Raw genomic sequence first — 13,654 nt, 5'->3', positions numbered from 1 at the left:
TGGAACTGGAACAATTGATGGAGAAGGAATCATGGGTTCAAGAGCTTCAGTTTGCTCTAGAAGCCAAACAATGGCACCAGTAGTTGTTAGAGGAACAACTACAGTACAAGTTCAAGAGCTCTAGTTTCAACTTCAGGCCAAGAGCCAGCAGCTGCAAGAGCCAAAGCGGTCTCTGAAGGAGGAGGAGAAGGTTCAGGCTGAAACTACTGTAGGCAGACTCAGAGCCTGGCTGGTGGTCACCAGAAGGTAAAAACTCAGCAGCCAAAAGTGCCTGAGGGGCAGGCACAACCCCCTCCACAGTAGTTGAGCACTTTGTGGTCTGGCCCTACACCCAGGCAGAGTTGATGCAGTTAGGGGCGAAATTCAGTCAGAAACCCACCAAGCCCCTGGCAGCTTGGTTGCTACAGTTGTAGGACATAGTGGTGGATGGCATCATGCTCTCTGCAATAGAGATGGAGAAATTGGCCGCCATGACCACACACTCCTCCTTGAGGCAGTGTCTTCAGAACTGCTATGACAACCCAGGAAACCATACTCTATTAGAATGGGTGGTGGCTGCCATTAGTACAGTCTAGCAGAATGCTGGAGATTTGCTGGGGGCAATAAGTTGGTGGCAGTCATATACTGAGCTGTAGCAGGTCCTCCGGGAACTAGATATGAAGAATGCTACTTTCAACCTGAGGTCCCATGGGCCAGATGAGGAAGTATTTATGGCGGGGATGAGGGACCTTATTCTCTGTTGTACCCCATCAGCCCTTTTTGGGTCACTAGTGGCTATTTTGGACCCCTATGTGAGGCATCAACACTATTACACAGATGGTGGCAGATTTGGGAATGTAGAGGCAGCATGGAACCAAACGCAGATGTAGGAAGACTAGATTGCAGATAGAGAGAAATTAGATGGCAGGTCTAATACAGTCCTGTTAGAGCTTTGGCAGCAGCTTACGCGGGACAAAGGTTCCAGCTGCTGAAAAAGCAGGAGAAGCAGGCAGCCTTGGCAGCTAACCATGAAAATGGCTGGTGTACAGGTTGCATGGTTGCAGGATTATATAACAGAGACAGCTGTGGGAGAGGAGGATTCCCTCCCCCCAAAACCCACTGTTCCGGCTGCAGGATTTGGGTTTGTACTAGTCCCCTGCAGTCGCCGGTCAATAAACTCCTCAAAAATTCAAAAAATAAACCAAAAAACCCACTGTTCCAGTTTGAATAGGGGTAAGCCGGAAGGACCTGCTAACAGGGGTGGGCGGGAAGGCCAGAGACCCCAAGTGAAATTGGCAATCCACTGATTTCCTTTTAACGTGCGGCAGGTGTTTGGTGTTAGAAGATAATAGATGCTTTTTTGCAGCAGCAAAAGCAGCTAAGAGGACTTTCAAGGCAGCAGAGGACTTGACTGTGTTTGACCCTGTGGGCTCAACCTCTGAGGGATTTAGAAGGGGCTGTGGCAATGGACAAAGCACTTATGGAAAGGTACTGAGGTTTGTTATCAAAGAGCTTTATAGCTAATTGCCTGAAATATAGACCTTCATCTTGGGTGATTTGCACAGATAGCTGGGCTGTCTGTCATGGACTGATCCTTGAGAAGTATAATGGACTCCCCCTTTTTTTTGGCAGAGACAGAGAGAGAGACAGACAGACAGGAAGGGAGAGAGATGAGAAACATCAATTCTTCATTGTGGCTCCTTAGTTGTTCATTGATTGATTTCTCGTATGTGCCCTGACTGGGGGGCTACAGCAGACTGAGTGACCCCTTGCTCGAGCCAGCGACCTTGGATCCAAGCTGGTGAGCTTTGCTCAAACCAGATGAGCCTCAGAAACATTGATACGTAAAGACACATGCAGCCCCATGTTCATTGCAGCATTGTTCACAGTGGCCAGGACATGGAAACAACCAAAAAGCCCGTCAATAGATGACTGGATAAAGAAGATGTGGCACATATACACTATGGAATACTACTCAGCCATAAGAAATGATGACATCGGATCATTTACAGCAAAATGGTGGGATCTTGATAACATTATATGAAGTGAAATAAGGAAATCAGAAAAAATCAGGAACTACATTATTCCATACGTAGGTGGGACATAAAAGTGAAACTAAGAGACATTGATAAGAGTGTGGTGGTTATGGGGGGGGAGGGGGGAGAGGGAGAGGGAAAGGGGGAGGGGGAGGGGCACAAAGAAAACTAGATAGAAGGTGACAGAGGACAATCTGACTTTGGGTGATGGGTATGCAACATAATTGAATGACAAGATAACCTGGACTTGTTATCTTTGAATATATGTATCCTGATTTATTGATGTCGCCCCATTAAAAAAATAAAATTATTTAAAAAAAAAAAAACCAGATGAGCCTGCGCTCAAGCTGGCGACCTTGGAGTCTCGAACTTGGGTCCTCCACATCCCAGTCTGACGCTCCATCCACTGCACCACCACCTGGTCAGGCCTGTAATGGACTTTTTTTTTTTTTCTTTCTGAAGTTGGAAACAGGGAGGCAATCAGACAGACTCCTGCATGCGCCTGACCGGGATCCACCTGGCATGCTCACCAGGGGGTGATGCTCTGCCCATCTGGGGCATTGCTCTGTTGCGACCAGAGCCATTCTAGCGCCTGAGGCAGAGGCCATGGAGCCATCCTCAGTGCCCGGGCCAACTTTGCTCCAGTGGAGCCCTGGCTGCGGGAGGGGAAGAGAGAGACAGAGAGGAAGGAGAGGGGGAGGGGTGGAGAAGCAGATGGGCACTTCTCCTGTGTGCCCTGGCCGGGAATTGAACCTGGGACTCCTGCAAGCCAGGCCAACGCTCTACCACTGAGCCAACCGGCCAGGGCTGTAATGGACTCTTTTTTTTTGTTTTGTTTTGTTTTGTTTTTTGTTGTTGTTGTTTTTTGTTTTTCTTTTACAGAGACAGAGAGAGAGTCAGAGAGAGGGATAGACAGACAGGAACGGAGAGATGAGAAGCATCAATCATTAGTTTTTTGTTGCACATTGCAACACCTTAGTTGTTCATTGATTGCTTTCTCATATGTGCCTTGACCGCGGGCCTTCAGCAGACCGAGTAACCCCTTGCTTGAGCCAGTGACGTTGGGTCCAAGCTGGTGAGCTTTTTTTTTGCTCAAGCCAGATGAGCCCGTGCTCAAGCTGGCAACCTTGGGGTTTCGAACCTGGGTCCTTCTGCATCGCAGTCCGACGCTTTATCCACTGCACCACCGCCTGGTCAGGCTGTAATGGACTCTTGTTTGTTTGTTTTTTGTATTTTTCTGAAGCTAGAAACTGGGAGAGACAGTCAGACAGACTCCCACATGCGCCCGACCGGGATCCACCCGGCACGCCCACCAGGGAGCGACGCTCTGCCCACCAGGGGGCGATGCTTTGCCCCTCCGGGGCGTCGCTCTGCCGTGACCAGAGCCACTCTAGCGCCTGGGGCAGAGGCCAAGGAGCCATCCCCAGCACCCGGGCCATTTTTGCTCCAATGGAGCCTTGGCTGCAGGAGGGGAAGAGAGAGACAGAGAGGAAGGAGAGGGGGAGGGGTGTAGAAGCAGATGGACGCTTCTCCTGTGTGCCCTGGCCGGGAATTGAACCCGAGACTTCTGCACGCCAGGCCGACGCTCTACCACTGAGCCAACCGGCCAGGGCCTGTAATGGACTCTTAAAGCAGGGACTGTGACAAGAGTGGGCACTGGTTCCCTTTTTGGATGGACACGCTGCTTGTGGACAGTACTACAAGAGACCTTAATAAAGGGGGAGGTTAGGCACCTGTGGAAACCCTCCTGCTCCAGGAAGCTGTTCTTATTCAGTTGCAGAGATGCACCAAGGACACTTTCTTCTATGGACATGGCCCTGGACTGTATAGTCCCCCTACCTACGATAGGTGCCTTGTTGGCATCATGGCAGGGGTCTCCAAACTTTTTACACAGGAGGCCAGTTCACTGTCCCTCAGACCATTGGAGGGCTGCCAAATACAGTGGTCCTCTCACTGACCACCAATGAAAGAGGTGCCCCTTCCAGAAGTACAGTGGGGGCTGGATAAATGGCCTTAGGGGCCCCAAGCAGGCCGTAGTTTGGGGACGCCTGGAGGGGGTTAGAGGTGGGCCTCCAGTTAACTTCCTGGGCAGAGTGCTCTGGGAGACGTTGTGAATGGCACCTTTGTAATTATTATCATTTTTGGTATAGCTTATGACCAGTGTTGGGATTCAGCTGATTTGCACCAGTTTGGCAAAACTAATACCTAATTTTCTGTTGAGTTCGGTGAACTGGTTGTTACAATGGCACTTGTAATCAAGGTTCTCTCTAAGGTGGGTGTCTGGGCAGCTGCCCAATATGAAAACCACAAACTTACATTCCTTACTCTTTTTAACATTCATCTGTGCAACAGTGTATTCTAAGCACCCATAGTAATGTTCATTCCATTCATAGGTGAAAAAAATTGCAAGTGAGGATGCCAATCAAGAAGCAATATGGAAATATCTTTTTTTTTTTCTTCTGAAGTTGGAAACGGGAAGGCAGTCAGACAGACTTCTGCATGCACCTGACCGGGATCCACTTGGCATGCTCACCAGTGGAAATATCTTAAATAACAGTTTTATTGCTTTTTGTCAGGTATTATTTAATATTTTTTCATTAATATTTTAAAACTCTTATAATCTAGTTTTGTGTACCTCTTTTATTGTTCTTATTTAAGTATTAAATGCATGAAGTAATAAACTACCTTTCAGTATATATATTTTTTATACTTAAAATGGTCATTAGGGCAGAGAATGGGTTGTTAAATTATTTGTATCCCACCACTGCTTGTGCCTTTGTAATTTGGTCTCTGTAGTCTGTACTGTTTCTGTTTATGTGACGTACCTCACTCCTCACACAGGGACCATCATGGAAGATACCTACCTGTCATGCAGATTGTGAGGCAAGCAACCCTAAAGGGGTGAATTGTTGGGAAAACAGCTGTATTAGGCTTGTTCACTTGCATTTTGCATGATTAGTGTGTGAGCACGTGGCAGTGCTACATGTACACACTCTATATAAGGCTACAAGTGCTTTGACTCAGGGCGAAATGCGGATTGCCTGCCTGCCACTGTGAAGAGTCGTTTTGCTGTTCATTTGCCTGCTGCCATGAGAAGCCATTTTCCTCTGCCTGTTTGTTCATCCACTGTTAAACAAGAGAATGGCCCAACAAGAATCTATTAAACAAGAATAGCCCAACGCTTTCCAGCTCTGCAGTTCTTCTACCATCTGCCTGAATACAATGTGAACCTGCCTGGCCATGACCACCGGTATTACATATTAAAAAAAAATAAAATTATGCCTGACCTGTGGTGGCGCAGTGGATAAAGCGTCGACCTGGAAATGCTGAGGTCGCCGGTTCGAAACCCTGGGCTTGCCTAGTCAAGGCACATATGGGAGTTGATGCTTCCAGCTCATCTCCCTCTCTCTCTCTCTCTCTCTCTCTCTCCTCTCTATAAATGAATACATAAAATAAAAAATTTTTTAAAAATCATAAAAGGCCCTGGCCGGTTGGCTCAGTGGTAGAGCGTAGGCCTGGCATGCGGGAGTCCTGGGTTCGATCCCCGGCCAGGGCACACAGGAGAAGCGCCCATCTGCTTCCACCCCTCCCCCTCTCCTTCTTCTCTGTCTCTCTCTTCCCCTCCTGCAGCGAGGCTCCATTGGAGCAAAGATGGCCCGGGCGCTGGGGATGGCTCCTTGGCCTCTGCCCCAGGCGCTAGAGTGGCTCTGGTCGCAATGGAGCGACGCCCCGGAGGGGCAGAGCATTGCCCCCTGGTGGGCGTGCCGGGTGGATCCCGGTCGGGCGCATGTGGGAGTCTGTCTGACTGTCTCTCCCCGTTTCTAGCTTCAGAAAAATACAAAAAAAAAATCATAAAATTATTCCACGCAGTATGAAGTTCAAGAAAAGGCAAAATAAATCTATGATGTTAGAACCTACAGCACAAGGTTGCCTGGGAAAGGATACTAGTAAAATTTATGCATCTGGAAAGTGGATTGGCTAATGGCTACAGAGGCCCTGACAGGTTAGCTCAGTCAGAGCACTGTCTTGAAATGCCAAGATTGCAGGTTCCATCCATGGTCCGGGTACATACAGGAAGAAACCAATGAATGCACAACTAAGTGGAACAACAAATGAATGCTTCTATCTCTCTCTGTCTCTCTAAAATCAATTTTTTAAAAAAGAGCCATGCGCCAAAATATCTGTGTACTTTACCATATGTAAATTGTACCTCAATCAAAATAATAAATATAAAAGACAGGGCCCTGGGTGATGGCACAGTGGATAGAGTGTTGTACCAGATTGGTCACCAGTTGGAGCCCCAGCCAGGACTCATGAGAAGCAATCAATGGCAAACTAAGTGGAACAATGAGTTGATGCTTCTTGCTGTCTCCCTTCCTCTCTTGCAAAATAAATAAATAAAGACAAACACATTACTGTCGGGAGCCGATCCACTAATGCTGGCTAACTAGGTCACAGCAGAAGAAGATCCACAACTGCTGGTTGACAAAGTCACAGCAAAAGAAGATAGAGTCACCGCAGTAAGACCAACAGCTGCGGGTTGACAAAGTCACCGCAAGGAAAGGCACGATACTTCCCCCTTTAATCTTTTGAATTAATCTGGCCTTATATCCCCCCTTTTTCTGGGTGTGTGCTATTATTTGTGGCACAGGGATAATAGTACCGTACTTTCCCTGTAGATTTGTAGTAATTTCTTTGGAAATGAGACAGAAGGTGTAAGTTCCACAGAAAAGCCTGTAAGCCCCTTGAACTGGGCTCATAAACATAAGAGGCTGGCTATGATATCCCTCATAAAGGGTTAAGTTTGTAGGAGAATTTCTTCTTATTAATCATGTTAGAAAGAATATAGTTAGAACTTAGCTAGTGTGTGAATATAGTAAATAAATAAAGTTTGACCAGACAATAGAATCTTAGATAAGGTGTTATGGAATGGCCTGTTGCATGGCCTGGGATAGGAATGCAGTCAGCAAGAAAAGGATGTTTTGCTAAGAGAATTGTTTTATGACTGAAGGCAGTTGCTGGACTTTCTCAGTGAGACACTCATGAGATTTATAAACTTTCCCAAAAATTATTTCTTCTGATAATGAGAGGTATGGGGGGAGGCATCCATAGAAGCAATAGCAATTAATGTCTTCTGAAATTATGTTGCTACTAAGCTATCTTGCGAGTGCACTCTATATATCTTTAAGTAAAAGTTACTCTTAATGTTAAGTCAGTTTCTCAATGGGCAAGCCTTTTGTTATCTTGTGAGAAAAGCCAGGACACTGCATAAATTCCAGGCCATTTGCCTGAGCAAGCGGTGGTCATTTGCTAGTCCCTTATGATTTTGTCTGTTAATCTCTCTCTGCCCCTTGACTCACAACAACAGTAAAGTTGAGTTATTAGTTAGTACTAATCCTTTAAAAGCTTTTACCGATGTTATCGCTATTCAAGTTATTTTTTAGTTGTACTTTGAATGATTTACCACCTGATCTGTAGTTTACAGATGTAAACTAACTGTTATCTGGAAACATGTAAACATAGTGAAACAGAAGCAATGATTAATACCATGTAATTGTAACTTGGTGTGTGGGTATAAAAAAGGAGCTGTACTAGCATTTGGTAGAGATGCCTGGCAGTAAATGCTAACTAGAGAATAAAGAGAAAGAAAAGAATTCGGCTCTCTCACTCGATTTCGCCGACGCCGTCTCTTCCTGTGGGACCCCTGGATCCCCCCCGGGGCTGGACCCCGGCACATTACAGTCACTTATGTTTACCTCCCCAACTCCATTCCTCTCCCTCATTGCAAAAATAACATCAATAAAAATGAGACTGCCCTGACCAGGCGATGGCATAGTGGATAGAATGTTGGACTGGGATGCAGAGGACGCAGGTTCAAACCCCAATGTCATCAGCTTGAGGGCTTGAGTGCGGGCTCATCTGGCTTGAATGTGGGATCATAGACATGACCCCATGGTCACTGGCTTGAACCCAAAGGTCGCTGGCTTGAAGCCCAAAGTCGCTGGCTTGAACCCAAGGTCACTCTCTCTGCTGTAGCCCCCCGGTCACGGCACATATGGGAAAGCAGTCAATGAACAAAGGTGCCACAATGAAGAATTGATTCTTCTCATCTCTCTCCCTTCCTATCTGTCCCTATCTGTCTCTCTCTGTTTCTGTCCCAAAAAGAAAAAAATGAGACTGAATAATGACCACACCCCTCTTCTGTGCTTTACAAGACTCAATTCATTTGTTTTTCAGCAACCCTATGATGTAGGTTCTGCTATTATCACCCCCTTTTACAGATGAAGAAACTGAGGCACAGAGCAGTGAAGTAATTTGTTCTGGGTCTCACTTTTAGTGTGTGATTGTAATGCCGGTGGCTGAGGCCAGGCAAGTCCACACTGGATTTGGGAAGACAGTAAAGGAACTGCAGAGCTGGAAGGCGGTGGGCCATTCCCATTTAATAGATCCTTGCAACAGCAGATGAGCAAACAGGCAGAGGAAGACCACTTCTCATGGCATCAGGGGAACAAACAGCAAAACAGCCCCTCACAGTGGTGGGCAGGTAATCCACAACCCACCTGAGGGCAAGCAGCCATAGCCTTATATACGCTATACACACGTGGCTCTGCCAAGTGCTTATTCACTAATCATACATAGTGCAAGTGAGCAAGCCTAATATAGCTGTTTTCCCTACAGTGATTGTGCCAGGATTTGAACCTAGATAGCCTGACCCTCCCTCCTTAGGCAGGATGCAAGGCACACTACAAACATACTACTCCATACATATCCACAAACTTGATACATGGTTTCACTTTCTGATTTTTTAGTATTGTTCATCAACAATATCTCTTTTTTTTACTTGCTTTTCTAGCCCCCCTCAAGGAGTTGTTTTTGACCTTAGCCTTGTTGACACATTTAGTTTTTCTGCTGTTAGATAAATCCAATCCCATTTCTTTGTCTGGCCCCTACTGGTGGAGACTTGGTTAGCAAAGAGTGTTTAGAGCAGGGGTCGGGAACCTTTTTGGCTGAGAGAGCCATGAATGCCACATATTTTTTTGTGTGTGTGTGTGTGTATTTTTCTGAAGTTGGAAACGGGGAGGCAGTCAGACAGACTCCCGCATGCGCCCGACCGGGATCCACCCGGCACGCCCACCAGGGGGCGATGCTCTGCCCATCTGGGGCTTCGTTCTGTTGCAACCAGAGCCATTCTAGCGCCTGAGGCAGAGGCCACAGAGCCATCCTCAGCGCCCGGGCATCTTTGCTCCAATGGAGCCTCGGCTGCAGGAGGGGAAGAGAGAGACAGAGAAGAAGGAGAGGGGGAGGGGTGGAAGCAGATGGGCGCTTCTCCTGTGTGCCCTGGCCGGGGATCGAACCCAGGACTCCCGCATGCCAGGCCTACGCTCTACCACTGAGCCAACCAGCCAGGGCCTGAACGCCACATATTTTAAAATGTAATTCTATGAGAGCCATACAACTACCCGTGTACCTTACGCATTATCCAATAAAAAATTGATGTTGTCCGGAGGACAGCTGTGATTGGCTCCAGCCACCCGCAACCATGAACATGAGAGGTAGGAAATGAATGGTTTATTTATTTATTTATTTTTTACAGAGAATGAGTCAGAGAGAGGGATAGACAGGGACAGACAGACAGGAACGGAGAGAGATGAGAAGCATCAATCATTAGTTTTTCATTGCGCGTTGCAACACCTTAGTTGTTCATTGATTGCTTTCTCATATGTGCCTTGACTGTGGGCCTTCAGCAGACCGAGTAACCCCTTGCTGGAGCCAGCGACCTTGGATTCAAGCTGGTGGGCTTTTTGCTCAAACCAAATGAGCCCGCGCTCAAGCTGGCGACCTCGGGGTCTCGAACCTGGGTCCTCTGCGTCCCAGTTCGACGCTCTATCCACTGCGCCACTGCCTGGTCAGGCAAGAATGTTTTATATTTTTAATGTTATTATTTTTTTTATTAAAGGTTTGTCTGTGAGCCAGATGCAGCCATCAAAAGAGCCACATCTGGCTTGCAAGCCATAGGTTCCCCACCCCTGGTTTAGAGAAACAATTCTCATTCAGTTCCTCCCCTGCTAAGAATCTATCTTGGTGCCTGACCTGTGGTGGGCAGTGGGATGAAGCGTTGACCTGGAACACTGAAGTTGCCGGTTTGAAACCCTGGGCTTGCCTGGTCAAGGCACATATGGGAGTTGATGCTTCCTGCTCCTCCCCCTTCTCTCTCTCTCTTTCTCTCTCACTCCTCTCTCTCTAAAAATCAATAAATAAAAATTAAAAAAAAAAAGAATCTATCTTGTTCCCACAGTTCTCAGGGTCAAATCTGAACTCCACTCCCACAACCTGCAGCATCTGGAGCCTGCTCCCCGCTCCAGTTTCGTCTTCACTACAAATCCTAGTCATGCCCCTATGATGCCATGTTTGTTCATTTATTTTTTTGTTTGTTTGTTAGTTTGTTTTTGTGACAGAGACAGAGAGAGGGACAGATAGGGACAGACAGACAGGAAGGGAGAGAGATGAGAAACATAAATTCTTCGTTGCAGCACCTTAGTTGTTCATTAACTGCTTTCTCATATGTGCCTTGACTGGGAGACTACAGCAGACCAAGTGACCCCTTGCTCGAGCCAGCAACCTTGGGCTCAAGCTGGTGAGCCTTGCTCAAACCAGATGAGCCTGCGCTCAAGCTGGCGACCTTGGGGTCTCGAACCTGCGTCGTCCACATCCCAGTTCGAAGCTCTATCTACTGTGTCACCGCCTGGTCAGGCTACTTATCCATTTGTACACCCAGAAGCAACTCATTGAGCATCTTCTCTGTGCTAGATCTTGTTTTAGAATCAGGGACCTAGCAGTGAATAAGACAATGATTCCTGTCCTGGGAATCATTCCTGTCCTGGGGGAGCTGACATCTTTCTAGTCAAGACAGACAAAAAAGAAGATAGTAAAGTCAGATCTATTTAATTTTCAAGGAAGAAAAATCAAGGAATGTGAGAGGTAGAGTTTGGTAGGGAGAGGATGAGGCTTGTTTTAGGTGGAGTTATATTTAGGGAAGACTTCTCTAAGAAAATAAGCAAAGATGGAAATGAAGTGAGGAAGAGAGAATACCAAGATGAGGAGGAGAAGCATTGCAAGCAGAGGGGACAGGCAGTGCAAAGGCCCTGAGATAGGAATAGATATGTCTGAGGAGCAGTGAAGAGGCTGTGAGATCAGAGGGGAATGAGTGAGGAGAGATGAGGCAGAAGAATCAAGACATGCCACGTTCTGTCTCGCCTACCTCTAGGCCTTTGTTCCTATTGTTCCTTCCACCAGATACCGTTTTCCTTTTTAGTGACTTTGCCAATTCCTAATATGTCCTTCCACAACTCAATTTGAATGCCCATCTTTCTGCCTTCTCGCAGTGGGGTGACTGCTTCCTCAAAGCCTCCACAAGCCTGGAATACCTTTCTCCTCACACTACATTTACTCACTCCACAAAGATTGAGCGAGCATAGACCAGCCACTGGGAAATTTCAGAAGGGAGTGACATTTAAAGTAAATAAAATAGGGGCAGATATGACAGGGCATGGAGGTACTCTGGGAAGGTCCCTCAGGAGGTGACATTTAAACAGAGATCTAAATGATCAGAAGAGGCCAGTCTTGAGGACATGTGATGGAAGGTCCTCTAGAAACCAAGGAACAATCAATGCAAAGGCCTTAAGGTTGGAAGTAAGGTGAGAATATTTGAGGAACAGAGAAAAGACCAGTGTTTCTGGGTGGGGATGAGGGATGTGAAGGGGGATGTGGCTAGACAGGTGGGCAGAGGTCTGACAGGACCACCTTGTATACCAAGTGAGAGATGGGAAGTTTTCCCTAAGAGTTCAGGAGAGCTGAAAATAGGTTTTCAGCAGGCAGAGGTGGGGGTGGAGTATGATTTAGGCTTTCCAATGCCCCAGAATGGATTGGAGAGGAGCCAGAGCAGCTGCAGTTATCATATTTAGTTGAAATTGTACAATTAATGCTTGATCTTTGAATTTCAAGCCTGGAGTGCATGCAACTCTGTTTCCAGTGCCACCAAAGTCCCCGGTGGGCACTGATAAATAATCACTGAGTAAATGAATGCCGAAAGGCTGGAGTAAGAATTTGGCAGGTTTCCCCAGCTCTATCCAGGGAGGCAGCCTGGAACCTGGCAGGCAGCAGAAGCCCCATCGTTAATCAGGGTGACCCAGGCCCTGGGCTGGCTCAGAGCCTTACTCTGCCACATTCTCCCCATCTGTAAAATGGGTGGGCGAGAGAATTAGAGGAAGACACGCTGTCCCTCAGGGCAAGGACTATAAACATCCTGGCTCCATAATTTGGGTGAAGGGCTTCTCTCTGAGCCTCAGTTTCTTCATCTGTAAATCTGGAGCAAAGGAACTAGCTCAAAGGGTTCTTTCATTGAATCGATAAATATTCAAGGGACAAGAGGCCAGTGTGGCTGAAGGGAGTGAGCAAGTGGGAGGTGGAAGGAGAGAAGGAAGGTGAAGGAGGCAATTGTGCAGGGTCTTGTGGGGCATGGATAGGACTTTGGCTTTTACTCTGAAAAGGCGGGAGCTACCTAAGCAGAAGAGGGAGGTGAGTTGACACAGTTGTTCGCAGACACCCTCAGCCTGTTACGGAGATAACAGACTATGAGGTCCAGGGCGGAGCTGAAAGACCTAAAAGGAGGAGACAGCACTGGGCACTGGGGAGATAGAGGGAGACTGGATCTGGCGGGGACCTTGGGAGAGGAGAGAAGTAGATGGATTCAGGATTGGTATACTTTCTTTTTCTGTCTCTTTCTCTGTTAAAAAAAAAAAAAAAAAAAAAAGTCATTCAGTGGAAAAAGAGAAAGAGAAACATCACGCCCTAGTCTTTGGGACCACGCAAACCATGCACAGCCAGAAGCCAGTCACCAGGGTACCCACAGCTCTCCGCGCTTTGGCGGGTCCCAGGAGGGCGCAAGTGTGCAGGCACCGCCGCCAGGGAGCGCTCCCCACTTCGCGCCCTAGGGACCGCAGTTTGCCCCAGTCAAGGGTTGCCGAGGGAGTGCGGGTGGGCCCTGAGCCGAGCTGCGCTCTGCAAATACTCTGGGAGACCCTGGAGAAATTTTGCAGAAGCCTCCACCCTCCGTCTCTAGTAGGGCACGAGTCTGCATTTCTGGAGCGCCAACTGCGTAAAGCAGCCTCCAAGAAGACGCTGGTCTCCATTTTACAGTGGGGAAAACAGGATCCACAGAGCCCAAAGCGAGGTAGTGACGGAGTTAGGAGTCAAACCCCTTTTCATAACAACGGCAAACAGCAACTAACACTTATCGAGCTCTGTGTTCTCAGCACGTGGCCCGCACTATCTCATGTTATCAACAACGGAGGGATGGGTGGGTAAATCCCATTTAACAGATGAGGCGCTCTTAGGGGTTTGGGGCTCCCCCAAAAGCATGGGGCGCTGGGATTTGAACCCAGATCTCCTCAGAATCTGACTGCAGGCAATGGGGGAACTCCCGTGCACTTGTAGGCCGAATGGGTCCAGGAGGGCTGAGCTTGCAAACACAAGGTGATGAATTGTTTGTTTTTTGAGGGGTCCGGGAGGCCCAAAGGCCTCCACCACTCCTGCTTTGACGGAGCTCACCCTTTTCAGGTTTCCGCACACTCAAATGCAGG

The sequence above is a fragment of the Saccopteryx leptura genome, chromosome 1 (assembly GCF_036850995.1).
Source record: "Saccopteryx leptura isolate mSacLep1 chromosome 1, mSacLep1_pri_phased_curated, whole genome shotgun sequence".
NCBI lineage: Eukaryota > Metazoa > Chordata > Mammalia > Chiroptera > Emballonuridae > Saccopteryx > Saccopteryx leptura.
Note: the sequence above shows the minus strand (reverse complement) of the source record.